The sequence below is a fragment of the Chinchilla lanigera genome, unplaced genomic scaffold (assembly GCF_000276665.1).
Source record: "Chinchilla lanigera isolate Chin_1 unplaced genomic scaffold, ChiLan1.0 scaffold00061, whole genome shotgun sequence".
NCBI classification, from domain to species: domain Eukaryota; kingdom Metazoa; phylum Chordata; class Mammalia; order Rodentia; family Chinchillidae; genus Chinchilla; species Chinchilla lanigera.
This window is the reverse complement of record NW_004955462.1, coordinates 7,331,872-7,349,719: the sequence shown is the minus strand read 5'-3', so window position 1 is coordinate 7,349,719 and position 17,848 is coordinate 7,331,872. Positions and strand designations below refer to the sequence as shown.

Below are 17,848 nucleotides of genomic sequence, written 5' to 3'. Positions count from 1 at the left end.
GGCCTACCTGGCTCTGTGTGCGCTTTTCGGCTGGGAATCGCGGTGGTATGAGTCCAGCCCACACTCGGACCCAGGAGCGCTGCAGCTCCGGGAGAACTCGCTGCCTGGGCGCAAGGCGCGGGGCTCTTTTCTTGTTCTTGTTTTTGCATTCTTTTAATAGTTAAGGGATCCCTAGGAAGTTCAAGTTATTTTTCCACTGTCGCACAGCTAGAGGCAAAAGGCAATTGTATCTAAAATCACCTTGATTCTTGCCTGATACAGAGAAAATATGAATGTTTTTTCTTTTCTCATCTCCTTTCTCTCCTCTTCTCGTCCTTCTTCCCGTCTTTCATTGCTTTTAATTCATCTCTATTCCCAGACCTCGTAGTTAAACCAGTAATATACTACTTCAAAGGCTCTGCAAATTCATTAATGCTATTCTTCTACCCCAAAGTGTGAAATCATTGAAGCTTTTCATTCCACAAAAGTATTTAAACAAAATTATTTTCACTTAAACTTGCACACATCTTGCTCTAACAATATTTTCTGTTTTTAAACTCTTAACTTTTTGAGGTGAGAGCTACTAATGTCGTGTTCTTTGATACCTGCCTTGTTGAAATCTAGCTTGCTAGAAGTGCATTGATGCATTTATTTTAATGAATATATTTATAGACATTTTACACAATCCTTTAAATGCTTTCTTTTTCATTTCCACCATTACCCAGGAAACCACATTTGATATAAAGTAAATGAAATTTGAACCTAAAAAAACTTGAGTTGACTTCTAAATTTAAAATTTAAAGATATTTTTAACTTGCCCAAAGTCAAATTCCTTGTTTTTGAAGGATCTTTAATTAGCTACTCATCTTTTTGATATCTCTTTATAAAACCCCAAGCTCCATTAGTTAGGGTGACTCCTGGTAATACTTTGACATTAATTCATTAAAAAATTCCTTACACTACTCAGAATCCAAAGGCATTTATACTGTATGTTCTGTAATGAACAAACTGCAATTTACTAATTTTCCATATTTTTCTACAGAAAAATTATATCTCAGGGAGCAGAATTTTGCTGAAGAATGAAGTCACTACAGAAGACCTAAGAGATTCTGTCTCAAGCTGGTCCCTTTATAAAATCCTGCTCCTGGTCTTATCTCTATAAAGGATTTTCCAGGTTGGTGATATTCCATACAGAAAATACCATTTCCTTATATTTTCCTTCTTGAGCTTCCTGCTCTTACTATGAAAGCTTAGTTCATATTACTTGCGTTTACTTATTGTGGTTTACATAAAATTATCCTTCACTCCTCTACACAGAATAGATAATAATTATTTGCCTATGCATTGAAAAGGTACTGAGTTTTATTTACCCTCCTGCTCTGTGGGCACTTGGTGAATAAATGGGCAGTTGTTCTTGAAACAATTCCCACTCCTGCGGGATTTCCCACAGGAGAATAATTCCCACTGTTCTGCCTCACTGCTTTGTGTTGAACGTCTGTGCATGCATGAACAGAGGCTCTTGGAAATGGTAGAGTGTATCTTGCTCCATGTGAAAGATTTCTTCTCTTGGTTGCTAGGAGCTGGAGCAGAAGACCTTTCACAGCACACAGAGGTTCACAAACACACACGACTATGAGCAGTCCCACACCTACCCTCACCTTCCTGTGCTCTCTGAGTTCACATGTATATGACCATACCCGGAGACCTGGCACCATGAGGACATGCTACTTTGCATTCATATCTGGAATATTTGGGACTGCATCTATGTTTTCTCATTGACACTCATGTTTGGTTGCTGTAGATATTTTTAAAAAATTAAATAAACTTAATTAAAAATTGTCACCTTTTTTTAAAAGAAGCACAATTAGGATCCTTTCGGGTACCAAACAGAAAAGAAGGAATGAGATAAAATATTTCTGCCTCTTTCCATATATTGCTATAAAGGAGAGTGGCATTAAGGAGTAAGCATACATTTGAATTGAGAAGTGGTTGTCATGTCCTTCTTATATACTGTAATGTGACAGAGACCCTCTGTTTTAGTAATATTTTTAGTGCAAAAGTTACTTATGCATTCAAACATTTCATTGTTTTATGGCCTCCATCTGTTTTCCACATTGTAGATAGGATAATCTTTCCAAAATATAAACCTGATGATGTCAGCCCCATTTCTACCCCTCCTCCTCTCTGCTTAAGACACCCCACGTGGCTTGGTTTGTTTTTAGAATTAAGTCAGAATTCTTTCATATGTCGTAAAAAGCTCAGCATGGATTGCTTTTTCCTAAGCCATACTGTCTTTGCATGAACTGTTTCCTCTTTTTGGAGTGTTTTCTCTACTTTTTATGCTTAATTAACTGTAGGAAGAAAGCCACATTCTAACAGAGTGGGGTCATAGGGTTGGTCCCTGGAAAGAAAGCCAGGCAAGAGGCTTGAGCAAGGTTTTACTGGGGAGCTAGCATTTTAAAAGGCACTGCCCCATTCATATTGCTTCCCTTAATGTTTTTTCATGCTAGTTGTCTTAGTTACTTTTCTTGATGGTGAGACAAAATACTGAACCCTCAAAGTTAAAAGGAGAAAAGATTTATTGTAGCTCACAGTTCCTAGAAGTTTCAGTTCATAGCTGGCTAACTCCAAGGCAGAGTGGCATGGCAAGGGGCATCACAGAGGAGAAATAATTAATGGCAGGCACAAGGCAGTAAAGTAACAAAGTAGTAGCTGCAATTGACAGCAGCCCTCTTTCTGTCCCTTATATTCTATCCAGGTTACACACTTTTAGGGTGGGTAGCACTCACACCGGGGGGGCCATCACATTATCCATATCCAGAATGATGCCAAACCAATCAGTGAACTAATTTAGTAATCACATATCTTTATACTTTTTAAATTTTTTTTTCCACTGCTCTCCTTGCCATGTGAGGAGCATGTTCACCGATCCCCAGAATGCGTGTGTGCATACTTAAGGGCTATTAATCTGCCTTGAGGTGCTTTAAGGGAACCTTGAGGTTCCTTTCGTTTGTACAGACCCAAGGGAACATGGCTCGAAGATCTTCCAGGAAGTGGTTGTGGGCCCCCAACCTCCCTCATCTCGTTTTTAAAAAAAATATATTTTAAAAAATAAAAGAAGGAAAACATATTAACAAACAGACATTCATTTACAAACTAGCATAAGAACAATACAAACAAAACAGTTACAGACAAAGTTGTAGGAAATTAACAATGGTTGTTGTATTACTTATTGATATCTTCAAAGTGGTTTCTCAGGAAAACAAATAGAGACATACAAGATTGATCAAACAAGTAATCATTAACTAGTAATCACATACCTTTAACCCCAGAGTCACACACTTTAAATCCAGGCATCTATGGAAAGCCTCATCTATGAGAGCATGAGGCTTTGGGGGGACATCTAGACACAAGCCATAGCACTAATCTTACCAGCCATTAAGTCAGTAAATTACCTTTAAAAAACCAGCAGCACTGCCAAATTTATTTTGATAAGGAGCAGCCTTCCTTCGTTTTCTCCAATTAAGATTCTAGTTAACTATACCTTATTCCTCATATTTCAAGCCAGGGATCAATTTCTCAGGGAAGTTTTTCGAGTAGATTCTACCCACTTTTACTCAGATCTTCTAGAAATATCTCCTTCTTAATGCTCATCATAGAGACACATACATGCAGAGGTATGCATTACTGGCTATTTTTATTACTGTCATTAGACTTTATGAGGGTAAGGGACTGAGACTAATTTTGTTTTCAGTTTGATCCCTGTTGCCAAGTACAATGTGTGAATCACCATAGGTAATCAGAAAACTATTGTTTAATTAATACATTGATGGAAAATAGCCTATCTAGTCAACAACTTTTTAAATATACTACCTCTAATCTGAGCCCCAACATTACATGTTTGTTGGGGTTCTAAGAATTATGGTTTGTTTTTTTCTCTTTCAGGTGATATGAACTAAATCCTGTAAAGTCCTAGCTGACCTACATATTTACTTTTCTGTAGGTTTTCCTCTTATTCTCACATAGCTCTCCATATCTGGAATTTTGATTTTAATCAGGATATTAAAATATTATCTGTATATTATTCTGGTACAGCTTTGGTAAATGTTGATTTTAAATGTGGTTTCCGAGTTGCCTACCTTATAGAACCACCAATTTTCTTTATTCTCTAAAAGTGTATGCTCTGAGTTTTTGAAAAATTTATATAACTGCTATGAGTGCAGGAAGAGCTTTCATATTGCTCAAGCATTTCAAAAACTTTCAGGACCCAGGTCAAAAAGAAAGTGTAGGAAGTGAAGATGGGACAGTGTGTGAGCAATGCTGTAAAGGAAGAGCAAAGTGTGAACTCAGTGGATAGATAAACTGAATGAAGCAGCAGTTTTTCCAACAGATTTCGAACCTGTATCCTATAGAACCTGAGGAAGTGTAAAAAGAATTATTGTTGTCTGATGCTTGGCTTATGACATTTGGTTTCCAGATTCACTTTAATTTTGAGAGGGATGCATTCTCCTTGTAACAATCTTTGCACTGACCTGGTCATTAAGTCTAGGGGCTGTTTTCCCAGAAAAGGTGATGGATTTTCTGCGATTCATCCACAATCTAGACCTGCTGCTGGAAGATTTCACAGATTTTTAAGAGATGAGTCAATTAGGAATCCAGCCTACAGATAAGAAGTGGATAAACGTTAGTAGGCTTCATATGCACGTCTGTCATGTTTTTCCTCCAGAATTTGAATGTGTGCACACAATGCAAACATAGAGATGCACTACTTTAAATTATGTCTCCCAAACCAACCAATGTTCACAACTGCACAAAACACACATGCTGGCTGAAATCCTACTAACATTGGCCTGGAAAATGATCCCAGTGAGTCAAGTGGTTTATAACTTTGGCCATCACTACATATTTAATTCATCTGAAGTATACTTTATAACTAGAATCACAGGAGATTTTACAGTGATCACAGAAATCTTGAAGGGCACACCAAGAGAAAGTGAGGGGAAGCTTTTCGGCCTCACTTTGTTACTGTCTCGCCTTTGTCAGAGCTTGAAATCTGCCCACTGAATCTGCAGAGGACTAGTTGGGAAAATTTCCAAGGTTACTTTAGCCTGAGGTGGGCGTTTCCTAGTACTGTACTGTGTCTGTGCTGCATGTTTCACTGTTGATGTCACCAGTAACAAGGACTAATATTCATTTCAACATGGTGGAACAGGAAAAATTAAAATACCCTAGAACAAATACGCTCTACCTTTCTTATCAACTGAAGGACAGCTGCAGTTCTATAAAAGGAAATACCCACATACTTTGTCTAATAAGTTACTCTGTGTGAAAAAGAAAGATCATCCAAGACATATAAATCATAGCAACTTCCTCTGCAGTAAACATTTATTTTCCTTTAGAATTATCACTTTATAATTGGAAAAGCCCTACAGTTTAAAATATGCCTGTACAAATATCACTTCCAGGCTTCAGTGCTAATCCACAGGAAATATTATCCAAGTGGTCTCCAAGGCCCAATGTCTAGGTGTTGGCTACATGATAAACTTACATGGAACTTTCTCAATGAGATATAGGCCTCCAGAGGATTGAGTTTTTCAAGGCTTAGTATAGCCTAATCCTTTAAAATAAGATTTAAGCTTCCCTTGTCGGGTTCTTTTAAGAGCTTAACAATTTTTTCTATTTGCTTCTTTGACCAGGTTCTAATTCCTGGTCCCCTGGGACAATTTTTGACCATGTCAACCATTTCATGTCTTGTTTCCCAGGGATGGAGCAGTTTGCACCATTAATTAAAGTTTTTTTTTGTCTGTTTCCCACAAAAGAGCTTTAGGGAAATAATTTGAGATAGAAAATGCAACGTGTTATTACTGTTATCTAAAATAAGACTTTCTTGCTAATGCACTCATAAAATTATAGATTTTTAAAAACCATTTTTTCTATCTTATTGTCAGTTCTCTTGAACAGGTAAAGAATCACAGAATAGCAGGTATTGGAAAGTAAGAATAGCCTCCCAAATCAAATTTTCCTAAGAACATGGCTTAAATATAATTTTACTGAGAACAAATGATCCAGAGATCTCTAAAAGATCTAGCAAGGGGTTATAAATAGTTATTAAGTAATCATAGACTTAAATAAACCAGGATTTTGTGTCTGGTAGACAAGCAACACCAGTTTAGGCTCTGCAGATGATGTCAAGTGAAATGAAAACAGTCCCAAATTGCTGATGATTGAGACAATAACAAGACATAGTGACTCATGTTTTAACTGGAAAAGCTTTTGTACCGCTTTCATAGGATGGCTAAAACCTCTGTAAAGCAAGTGCAGGAACTGGTTTTCCTTAAAATAAAATCTCAGGTACATTAATCCGTGGCCCTGAAATTAGGTGACAAGCCTGAGATTCCAATGGAAGTTTCTGTGATAAAATAAATATTTTATCTGTGCTGTCATATGTGGCAACCAGTAGCCAAATGAGGCTACTGAATGTTTGAAATGTGGATAATGTGACCATGGATCTCAATTTTAAATTTTGTTTGATTGTAACACATGTAGATTACTTAAATAGACAAAATGTGTTTGTAACAAAGACAACATCTTTGCATTGTGAAATCTTTCCAGAAAACAGCTTGCTCTTTGGGGAAAAACCAAAGACGGACAAGCAAATTTATAGCCCACCCTAATGTTGCTGCTAGACACAGCAACGTTACTCCACACTTGGGACTAATTCATTAGTCCCACACTTGGGATAGCATCTAGCATTTGCTCATAACCTGAACTACTACTGTTTCTCATTCATTGTCATTTCTTGAAAAATTTTCTTAAGTAAGATGGGTTTAGGGTGCTCTCTCTTTCCCTGGATACTGGAGACAACCATATCTCACTGTATCCACAAAGGGTCTTCTATTTAAATAAAAGGTAAGAGGAAGAAGAAGAATCAAACTTCATGTCTTTTCTTCCTTCAGAATTTTGGACTGAACTTAATCAGGAATATAGTCGCATATCGATCAGCACTTCCGCTGCAAACTAACTGAATTTATGGATAAAATAAAACAATTAAAAATTCATACATTCTTGTGATTTAAAATGCTGAAATTGCCAGGCACCAGGAACAAATAGGGAACCCAAAGCCACTAAAAATTGGAGCTGATACCCCTGCATCTCGCAGAATTAGCAGATGAATATACAGAGCCTACTCATTGAGGGACGGGCTTTGAAAGCCCTGGCAATTGTGTGGTGATGCAGAGGCTAAGAAAAAGTCTAGTGCTAGTTTTCTTGGGTTCAAATATCCAGCCTTGCAATATGTTAGCTTTGTGACCTTGAGCACATTATGCAACCTCTCTGTGACTCAGGTTTTTTAATCTATAAAATAGAGATTAAAAACGTAATTTCTCGAAGAGGTGCTGTGAGTGGAATTGTTATATATAATGTACATGGAACTGTGCCTGGAACAATTTTGGTGCTATATAAAAATCTATTTATTATTAAGAATGAAATGCCCATAAAAATGGACTAGCAAAAATTAAAAAGAATCACAAGTTGCAGCAATAATACGGGGGAATTGCAGTTCTCACAGTACTGGTAGATAAATTAGTGCATCCATATTGAAAAGCAGCTTTGTAGAGTGTAGCAAAGTTAACTGCATAGTGTACAGTTACTTTCAGATCTGTAACCTAGAACAGCTCTCACACATGGACACCAAAGGCTTTTGAGAGTGTTAGTAACTGTTACTAACAGTAAAAACTTGTAAATCACCCGAAAATGTATCCACAGGGAAAGATAAAGGTGATAATGCTGTGCAACAGAATACTCTATTGTAGTTAAACTGAATGAGCTGTGTGTGTTCCCATACTTTCCCCTGTTGTGTTCACTAGTACATGTAATAACATTGTTGACTAATTTGTAGAATACCAACTTTGTACATTTAAAAAGTTAATTTGTTAATTCTTGTTTGTTGAAAAGTGCTTATATACCAAAAACACAAAAATGATGAGAACAGGGATACATACCTCAGATTGGTGTGTATTTTCTAAGAAAGGCAGGAGAGCAGTGGGGGTAGAGAGAATTCCTAACTGCATTTGTACAGCTACTATATTTCATTCCTATTTTTATTTATTTATTTATTTATTTACAGAACTGAGGATTGAATCCAGGTCTTGCATTGAGCAACATCCCTAATCCTTTAATGCTTTGTTTTGTTTTTCTTGACACAGGGTCTTGTTCAATCACTAATTTGCCTAGCATGGGCTAGAATTTGTGATCATCCTGCCTCAGCCTGTGCCACCATACCCAGATTATTTGATTCTTTAAAAAGAAAAAAAAATTCTGAAGATTAGTTAGCATAATTCTAACATTTATTTACATTGGAAATTATCATAAAGGTATGCATTATTAATTTCTGAAAGTCTGAAATATTTTGCAATTTTTCAAAACTTTTTCAAAACTCAACAAATATAAATGTGGTAGAGAAGAACTATATTTTTCCAACTTTTGGCTGAAACAATTAAGCATACTAGAAGTTTTTTTTTTTTTTTTTTTTTTTGGGTTTTTCTCCGGTACTGGGAACTGAACTCACGACCTTGCGCTTGCCAGGCAGGCGCTTTTGCCGCTGAGCTAAATCCCCAGCCCCCAATACTAGAAGTTTTTGATGCTGAACATATGAGGTTAACACTTTGAGAAACACTGTTGTCAATATAGTATCTCAGTATTAATGTTCAGTCTCTTTTAGCCCTTGAGCAGGTAGTGGGGAGAAAAGAGTCAATAATGGGGAAAGTAATTTCAAAAAAAGTTATATCTGGTTCTGATTTAGGTTTAGTTTCACTGAACATCAGAAGTCAGTTTAAATAAACGTTCCTCTGGCCTCTGTGAGGGTGAGACACCAGAGCCCGGCAGCCCGTCCCCCTCATTCTGAACGACCCTCAGTCTATAAAATTCTCACAATTCTAATGCAGATTTTCTTTGCATCGCAGTCCACTTTTCCACTTGCTCTTCTAACATGTTTTCTTATAAAAATGGGGCATGGGATTTGATAAACTGAACAGAAATGGAAATTTGAGGTTATCAGTGGGAGGCTTCATCATACTTCTTAAATTTTTAAGATGAGGAAAGGAAGTATAATTTCATTTTCTTTTATCAAAATTGTCTAATATTGTCTTTCAGTTGGGAAAAACATGCAGAGATTAATTTGCCCAGACAGTGTTCTTTGCATCATCCTAAATATCAGTGTGAATATCATGTGAAATCCAGCATTGTTATGTACTAAAGGAGAGAGCTGGATATGAACTTGAACATTTTATACTTTCTTCAGGTAACATTAATGAAAGAAATGAGAAAAGCTCATACTTCTGAGCCCATTCACACCCCCCTCCCAACAGATGTTTTAGACAGGAACTCTGTTCTACATGTTAAGGTTGTGAATGTGTTTTTTAAGAATCTGCAGTGGTTGGAGGATCAAGTCCTAATGAAAACCAAGTAGGCTGGAACTCTTCCTCTACCCAGTAAGGCAGAAAGGAGCCCTTCATGGGACACTCCAGGCTTTTTCTCTGTAAAATGACTTAACTTGAAAATTCTGGGTTTAAATATTTTTTCAGCTACAAAAGGTCCATTGCCCTGAGCTCCATTTTCACTTAATAATGATTGTTACATTGCTAGCTGTTGACCCTAAGGTCCATACTCCCGATGGATGGTCTTCCTGCATCCCATGAAATCTGTAGTGGATGAAAATATACTTCTAACCTTCCCCTTCTCCATATGCTCCAATCACCTACAGGATGATGGACTTTGTTAATGACTTCTAAGTTATAATCAGTTATTACATATACAAAAACTTAAAAATAGTACTATTATATGATATATCATTCCCACTACTCAGTATGTACCCAAAGGAAGTAAAAACAGTTGTCAGAAAGACAAAGCTTTCCTCTGTTGCATACATATCCCCTAAGCAGAAAGAATGACAAGCAGCTGCACACCTGCACCTTAGAGACACTGATGGGTGTGAGCACATGAGGCCTATGGAGTCTTCTAGCTGCTAAAATAAATAGAGTTCTAGGATCACAATGTTAATGACTAGTTCTCCCTACAAAATTTATTCATTTGTTTATTTTTAGAGAAGGGACATGTCCTTTTTCCTATGAGGCCAGTGTGTTGCCTACTGCTTCCAGGACGCTGTGCTTGTTCCTTCATCTGGTTGTTCTGTAGACAGATTTTCGAGTAACTCATTTAATTTCGACTTCCAGTCTCATTATTTCACTTACCTTCTATTGGCTTTAATCTGAAATGTAATTTCCTCTTGTAATTATTCTAGTCCACAAATTATTTATCTTCATTCCATCTCATTTTTGTTTTCTTGACATTTATTGAAATCATGAATCAATCAGTGATCCCTTCTAATTTTCTTCACTATTGTGGGTTTATTTTCCTATACTTTCAGGGAATCCTGGCAGGAGAAAAGACAAATGCATGTAGCTGGCCAATGATTTTGAACCCGAAATTCTTTCCTTTCCTCTACTTTGTATGCTTTCCTCTTGAATATCTCTAATGAAAATAAAATACACAGAAATCCATACTCGCTCACCATTCGGAAGATATAATTCATGTTTTTCTACAAATAAATGTCTTAAAGCAATACTTTATACATATTTTAAAAAATAAAATGACAAAGCATGTGTGAATGTGCCTAGTATACTACCTAGAATGGAAAATCTGATCAATAAATATTATTTCTCTGTTTTATTATTTTATTTTCAGAAGATAAAAGTTCAAGTACATTTCTACCATTCCACATCCAGCACAGCTCTTGAAACTCTGGATGAGGGATGGTGGAAGATGAAGAAAAACAAGTGTCAAAATGCAGAAAGCTGAGGTCAGGTGGAGGCTTCTCTTTTGGTGGGAGAGAAGAAACCACTGCAGCACATTTGTTTATACACTTGGGAGACTGATGTTAATTGAAACCCTTCTGCCTTGCTTGGCTCACCTTGGGCGCCTTGAGTCCTCAGAGCTGGAACAACTGGATCACATGGCTCGCCTTGGGTGCTCTATGTTCTTGTGGCTGGCCTTGCTTTAGCCTATGTGTGTGATTGGTCTCAATCTTCAGCTGCTCCCCATATCTCCCCCTTTTCTGTTTTGTAGTTGCAAGTGATGGATGGTCAGTTGAAGTTGGAGGAGCTGTGATTGGAGGGCTCTGCAAAGGACCTTCTCATTCTTGAATCCTTTTCATTCTTAATGAACTTACTCATTTAGGCTAAAGATTCCCAGTCCAAGGATTTCAGGTCCCTGCATCTAGCAATTTAACCCTGTATAGCCTATTAACCCATAACAGTAGTCAGTTACCAGGGTAGCTGACAATTGTCAGAAGGTGTTAGTGATTTGAGTTTCTTTTATAGTTAAATATTACTATGGCATTGTTTTATATATCTTATGCTTATACTTTTCTGCTGTATGTTCAAGACCACGTTCAGGTGAGACCTGTATTAATCAATTTTTGCTAACTATCAAGGTCAGTTAAGTCTTCTCAGGATTTACCTTGGAACCATGTACAGCACCTCTAGTTTTCCAGTCAGTGACAGTTGTCTGGATGAGTTATGGCCATTGTTTGACCAAGTTGCTTTCTGTGAAACCTTGGAAGACTTTTGTCTCCTAGTGACTCTCCTTAGGCACACTATGCACCATTGATCTCCTTCCTCTGTCATCTAACAGTCTCCTTGGTTAGAAGATCAGGGACTCACCAAGTTGTAGGATGTTGCAGCAGAGCTTCTCTTATGTCCTGGGTCCTCATTGACCTCAGAGGCCTGGAGCCAAAATGTTGGCTGTCCTCTTGGCCCAGCTATCTTTCTAGTTTTTGGTCTCCAAACCTCAGTTGTTGAACATCCAGAAGAAAAGGTTAATGATATTACATTGCAATGGGGGCAATCAGCTTAATATAATTTTATCTGAATATCAAGCACATTGAAATACAATGTAGAATCATTATTTACTACCAACCATGGATGTTCTAGTTGATGAATCCCTGTAGAATGTTAATTTTTTTACAGAAAATTTGAAATAAAAAGCCATATATAACATTGTAGTATGATAATCATGATGACATTTTTGTAACACATCTAAATTTTCATTTTAACATAAAATAGCCATTTTAATCAGTCATCTTTATCTAGGACCCAAGACACTTTTACCTAGCTTGTTGACCTTTAATGGGATGCTATTGAAGAAATTTGTGGCATTATCTGGACTCTTTAATGTCTAAGCTTCTCTAAGTGTAGAGGCACATGCATAGCATATATATCACTTAAGTTTTTGTTACAGATGTCTGCATCTGAAAGAAAAGTCTATCACCATAAATATTCACTGTTTTACATTTTGGAAGATCTGTTCATATGATGACATGAGTACATGTAATACACCATGAGATTGATAACAACCAATTGTCACAGCATATGAAAACTTTTGATTTTTCATTTAGTTTTATGCATAACATCTTTAAATCAGAAAGCCTTATTGTTTCCTTATTATAAAACAGTCTTTTGATGATGACCAGTGTGAATATATCATAATAAAATACTTTTAGTAACATTTATTAGGTTGTCTTCCATAGGGCTATGGAGATCACTGGGGCCCCCCATTAATGAAGAAGAACTAGAAAATTATTATTCCAGGCATCTGCTTTCTTATTCATCCATTGGAGTTCTGTCCAACAGTTTACCCCAAGCCTAAGGGATTTTCTGTTTAATTATCTAAAACCATTTTTGATGACTTATGAAAACCAGATAATATCACTTAACACATTATTTTTGGGCAATAAAAAAAAAAAAAAAAAAAAAAAAAAAAAAAAAAAAAAGAAACTCTTATGTCATAATACATAAGCAACAATGTGCACTACATTTATAAAACTAATTTTAACATCATTTTGACCAGTGAGCAATTTTGGTGGAAGCATATCAGATAAATGCTTCAAAAAATCAAAAAATGTAAAAAGAAGCAAAATTTGTTGAGCTCAGATAAAACAACTCTTTACAGATTGGATACACAAACAAAAAATATGTGTAAGACAAATCTGTTTATAAAATTAGAGTGTACTCAGATATATTTTTTGATCAAATTGAATTATAATAACTACTTATAATTTTATAAGTTTGCAGTTATAGCCTAGTCAGAATTACTTTTAGGTCAATTAGCAGAGATCTCTTGTAAGAAGAATTTGAAAGGAATAAAACTTTTTTAACCCTAAATCATATTTTTAAAATTTTATTCTGTTTTAAGAATACTGGTGACTTTTGTGTTCTTTTTTTTAATCTCAGGTGTCTCCACACACTCCATCACCTACTCAGACCTTCAATTCCCATTTTTGGTTACCATCTCCTGGGCATCCTAGGCCAATTTCTTTAATTGGCCCCAGGTCAGGTCTAGCCCTATCCTTGTCTATCAGCTCTGGTGTGGTCTCCAAGGCATCACTGCTACAGGATTGACCATCAGTTTCTTCAAGCGTGGAACAAATTCCTTCTCCAGATCTAGGTCCATAACACAGCCAGACAGCATGCTATGGCATCCAGGTAAGCCATTCAGCTTTCTCAGGAAAAACACAAGCATACTCTCAAGTACTGGGCTGTGTCACTTCCATTGTCTAGTGTGAAAATCTTTCCAAAGGACCCATTCTTGCTTCTTTTCCTTTACCTGATTGAATTGTCTTTCTGCTGCTGTAGTCCTATCTCTAGTAGAATTTAAAAAGATAATAGTATATACTGCCAAGTGAAGTCTATTATGAAGTGTGAATTTTGTAGGGAAGGATTCCCCTTTTCGTCTTTGTAATTGAATTTTGAGCATATGGTGAGCACATGTAACAATGCCTTGACCTTGAAGGTTACAAGGAATTCCCATGGTAAGGGAAATGTTAAAGATTTTACAAACTATTTGGAGGCGGGCACTCATATTAGCGGGGCCATTGTCAGTTTTAAGTGCCCACAGGCAGCCAAAGGTAGCCCCTTTACACCTTTTATTTGCATTTTCAAAGACCAATTGTTGAATGATTAACTTGACAGCCTCTGTGGTATTGATAATCCTCCCACTACCTGCAGTGAGTGTGCCACAAAATTCTGAAAAGTTTTATCAGGACCCAACAGAATGGAGGTCAAATCAAGGGATGTGTCACACTTTGAGGGAAGTTCCCTCCAAGCCCTTGTGGCAGCTAATTTAATTTGTTCATATGTTTGCAGTTCAAAAGTAAGTTGATTATTTGTCACAGCAAAGGCACCTTTTCCAGTTAACATGTCTTTTATAGTAGCCGTATTGTGAACAGCATTGGGAGTGGCTTGATCTATGCACAATTTGAAAAAATTTCCCCTCCATAATAAATAATTCTCTGGACTTAAACATGCTTTAGCTATTCCTTCCCAATCATTTGGAACCATAACCTATTATCCTATGAGCTCTATAAAATCCAAAGTAAAAGGGGCTGTGGGGCCATAGGTAGCTGTTGCTTGTTTTAGTTCTTTTAAAGTCTTAAAGGGTACAGCTTCATGAAGATGTATAACCTGTTCCAGATTATTGGGGTCTTGGAGTTCAACAACAGGGTAAACACATTGAAAACCCTCTAGGAATTCTCCTGCCCCCTTGGCTTCTTTTATTGCCAACTGCTAGGGAGAAAGAAGGGATGACTCTATTCTATGAAGAGTGGAAGTCTTAACCTGTGATGCAGAAAAATTTTTCTGAACTGAGAAAGTGGAAGTAGCCACTTGTGCAATTAAGGTTATTGATTTTTACACTGGGTAATTGTGAAATGGAAGTCAGAAAGAAACTCCTGTAGTAGAGAAGGGTCTTCTTTGCCCCCCCCCCAACAGCTCCTTTTTATCTGATTGAGCAAAGTTAAAGGATTCAAGCTCTATCTGGGGATCTGTTGCTCCACTATCCTTTTTCTGCTTTGAGTTTAGTTTTAAGATAGTAGTCTGAGGCAAATCCTCTGTGGTCATCTCAACAGGCATAGATCATGGAGACACTCCCTTATCCAGGTCCACAACAAAAAGGTAAATATAGGAATCAATACTGTAACAAGCATTTGCATATACCTCTATTGTTCTTGAGAACCTATATGCCCCATATTTTACACCTGATGAAATCAATATTGATAATATCAATACACTTCTCTCCCCTATGCTTCTTGTGAGTTTGTTTTACTCTTTTGCTCTTATGTGCCTGTTTCATTCATGCATGCACTCTTGGAGGCATCCTCTCACCTGTTTTGATGAGTTTCCCTGTAGTCAGGGTCCCTGTTTTAGTTGCCAGTTACTGCATCTGGCACAATTCTTGTGACTGGATAGAGGACAATGGAGGATGAAGAAAAATAAGAGTCAAGATGGAGAAAGCTGAGGTCAGGTGGAACCTCTTCTCCTGGTGGGAGAGAAAGAACTGCCCAACCACTGCAGTACATTTATTTATGCACTCAGAAGGTTAATGTTAATTGAAACTCCTCTGCCTAGCAATTTGTTTGCCTGGCTTGCCTTGGGAGCCTCATGTTTTCAGAGCTGGAACAATTTGTTCACATGGCTCACCTTGGGCGCTCTGTGTTCTTGGGGCTGGCCTTGTATTAGCCCTGCACAAATGATTGATCTCCAGATTCAGCTACTAGCCACACTACCATGTTAGTGTAAAGACATATTAAGATAGATGATATTTTAAAGTAATGAAGTCTAGCATGGTAGTGTGCACCTGTTATTACAGCGCTAGGGCTGGCTGAGGCAGGGGGTACACTGCAAAGTCAAAGCCAGCCTGGACCACATAGTGAGTTCAAGGCCAGCCTGAACTACAGAGTAAGACCTTGTCTCAAAAAACCAAAAGAAAAAAGAAAAAGAAAAGAAAAATTACTGCCCCTATTTTGTGATTAGAAGCAAGAAATAGTAAGACAATGATCATAAAACATTTGGAGTTCAGAGAATATGACAATATTCTTCATTCTACTCTAGCAGACACTGTATATTTAAAAAATTACAACTTAAACTGTGGTTACTAAAGTATAGACTCACTCATTATATTATGAAAATACCACATGAAGTTTTCCAAGTGTTATATGTCACATAAATCATTGAGCCAGAACACAAACCTAGACCTTCTGATTTCAAATAAGTACCCTTTCTTCCACAGCACAAATTCATGAACTTTTAAAAAGAAATTGAGTACATGATAAGATTGAGCTTGTTCTATTGTTTATCCAATAACTATAAATAATATTTCATTTGCAGTAAAATTATATGCTTTAACAAGCCAAGTCATCAATGGGAGGTGCAGTTCTATGCTGGAGCAAAGCTTTTCTACCAAGAAGTATCAGCCACAGAAGCAGGCACAATGAGAAACTTCATCGAACTATCACACCCAGATATCTCTACCTCATGGAGATTTCTTAGGAAATTTATTGGTGTGAATTACTTAACTGTGGCTTGATGAGAGGGTAAAGTACTCGAGAACACTGAGATCACATAATTTTGAGTTGTCACTGTCTTGGTTACTTTTCTCTCGTTGCTGGGACAAAATGCCTGATCCCCAAAATTAAGGAAGGAAAAGTTTATTTCACTTACAGTTTGTGGAGGTTATAGTCCATACTTGGCAGGTTACAAGGCAGACTGGCACATGGCAGAGGGCTACAGCTCATGGCGGCAGAACACAGCAAAAGCAACAACCACTAAAAGGGAGGAATGGCCCCAAGCAGCCTCTTTCTTTCCCTTACATATACAAACTATCCACCCCAGGGTAGGTGTAGCTCTCACACCCATGATCAGTCAAATTCTAAAAGCCTGCCCCATGACCGCACGGGCTTTGGGGGGGACACCCAGACACAAACCATAACAATTGCTTAAATCAAGCCAAAGCCATGTGGCTCCGCTCAGGGTCCAGCCTCAAAGCCTGTTTTAAGATGTTCAGATGAGCTGGATCTCATCCTCAGTTTATCCCATTTCACATTTTACTCTCCTTGCACCAGCTAATCTTATACACAGCAGGGGAAGGGGAATTAGCAGTGCTGATATTACTATTTGAGGGATAAGAAGACATCTGTTTTAGAATCTCAGAGGTAAACAGTTGACACCTACATTATCAATGAAAAGTTAAGCCTTTTGGGATCTTGGGTTGATTTATTTATTCCTTATAATAAAAATTAGATATACAAAAGTAAGAATGCATGCTTATGCTCAGTTTAAAAATAAGGATCACAACATCCCTTTTTAAAAATAGATAGTTTAGATTTTTCCTTGAAACGGTGTGATTCCTTTATAGTCCTGATTTTGTGTGAACCTTGAGACAGAATCTTGGGATCTAATACCCTCATGGTTCTTTCAATTAATGTATAAGAAACTCAACTTGTTACTGAAATGTGTGGAGCCTCAGTTTTCTCACCTATGACTAGGGCACAGCCATAGAACTTGCCTTACAGAAGAATGTGTGATTAAATGACATAAGACATGTGAGGTAACTACTTGAATACATGAAATTAGCACCCAGAAAATCTAATTTATTGCTACTACTATGAGTAATGAGATGTCATAAAATATATATATTTTTTGTATTAGAAATTAAACCCTGAGCTATACCTATAGTTCTTTTTGTTTTCCACTTTGAGACAGGGTCTTGCTAAGTCACTAAGTTGCACAGGTGGGGCTTGAGCCTGGATTCCTCCTGCCTCAGTCTCCCAGAATGCTGGAATTACAGGTGTGTGCTACTATACTGTGGTATATTCATTGTATTTAAAGAACTTCATTTAGTTAGAATAGATTTAACCCATCCAATAAAGTTGCTTTTGGTCTTAGTGATGATAAACTCCTAATTTGCAAATAAGATTTATCCCAATTTATTACAGAATGCTATAATTTATGTAAAACATGGAGCCCATTTTATTCTGATT

At 37.1% G+C, this 17,848-nt stretch overlaps 1 long non-coding RNA gene across 2 annotated transcripts in view; it reads left to right on the top strand.

Moving 5' to 3' along the window:
- Window positions 1-16,419, top strand: part of LOC102010457 — a 23,359-nt gene extending 6,940 nt beyond the window's left edge. Inside the window, exons 2-6 of one of the 2 annotated variants that reach the window (XR_001236603.1) lie at window positions 1,022-1,153; window positions 8,184-8,351; window positions 13,266-13,517; window positions 14,939-14,984; window positions 16,197-16,419. This is a non-coding gene — a long non-coding RNA (uncharacterized LOC102010457). Of the gene's footprint in view, window positions 1-1,021; window positions 1,154-3,924; window positions 3,979-8,183; window positions 8,352-13,265; window positions 13,518-14,938; window positions 14,985-16,196 lie in introns of both variants that reach the window. The other variant, XR_001236602.1, reaches the window with a different exon arrangement.
- Window positions 16,420-17,848: the final 1,429 nt, after the last annotated feature.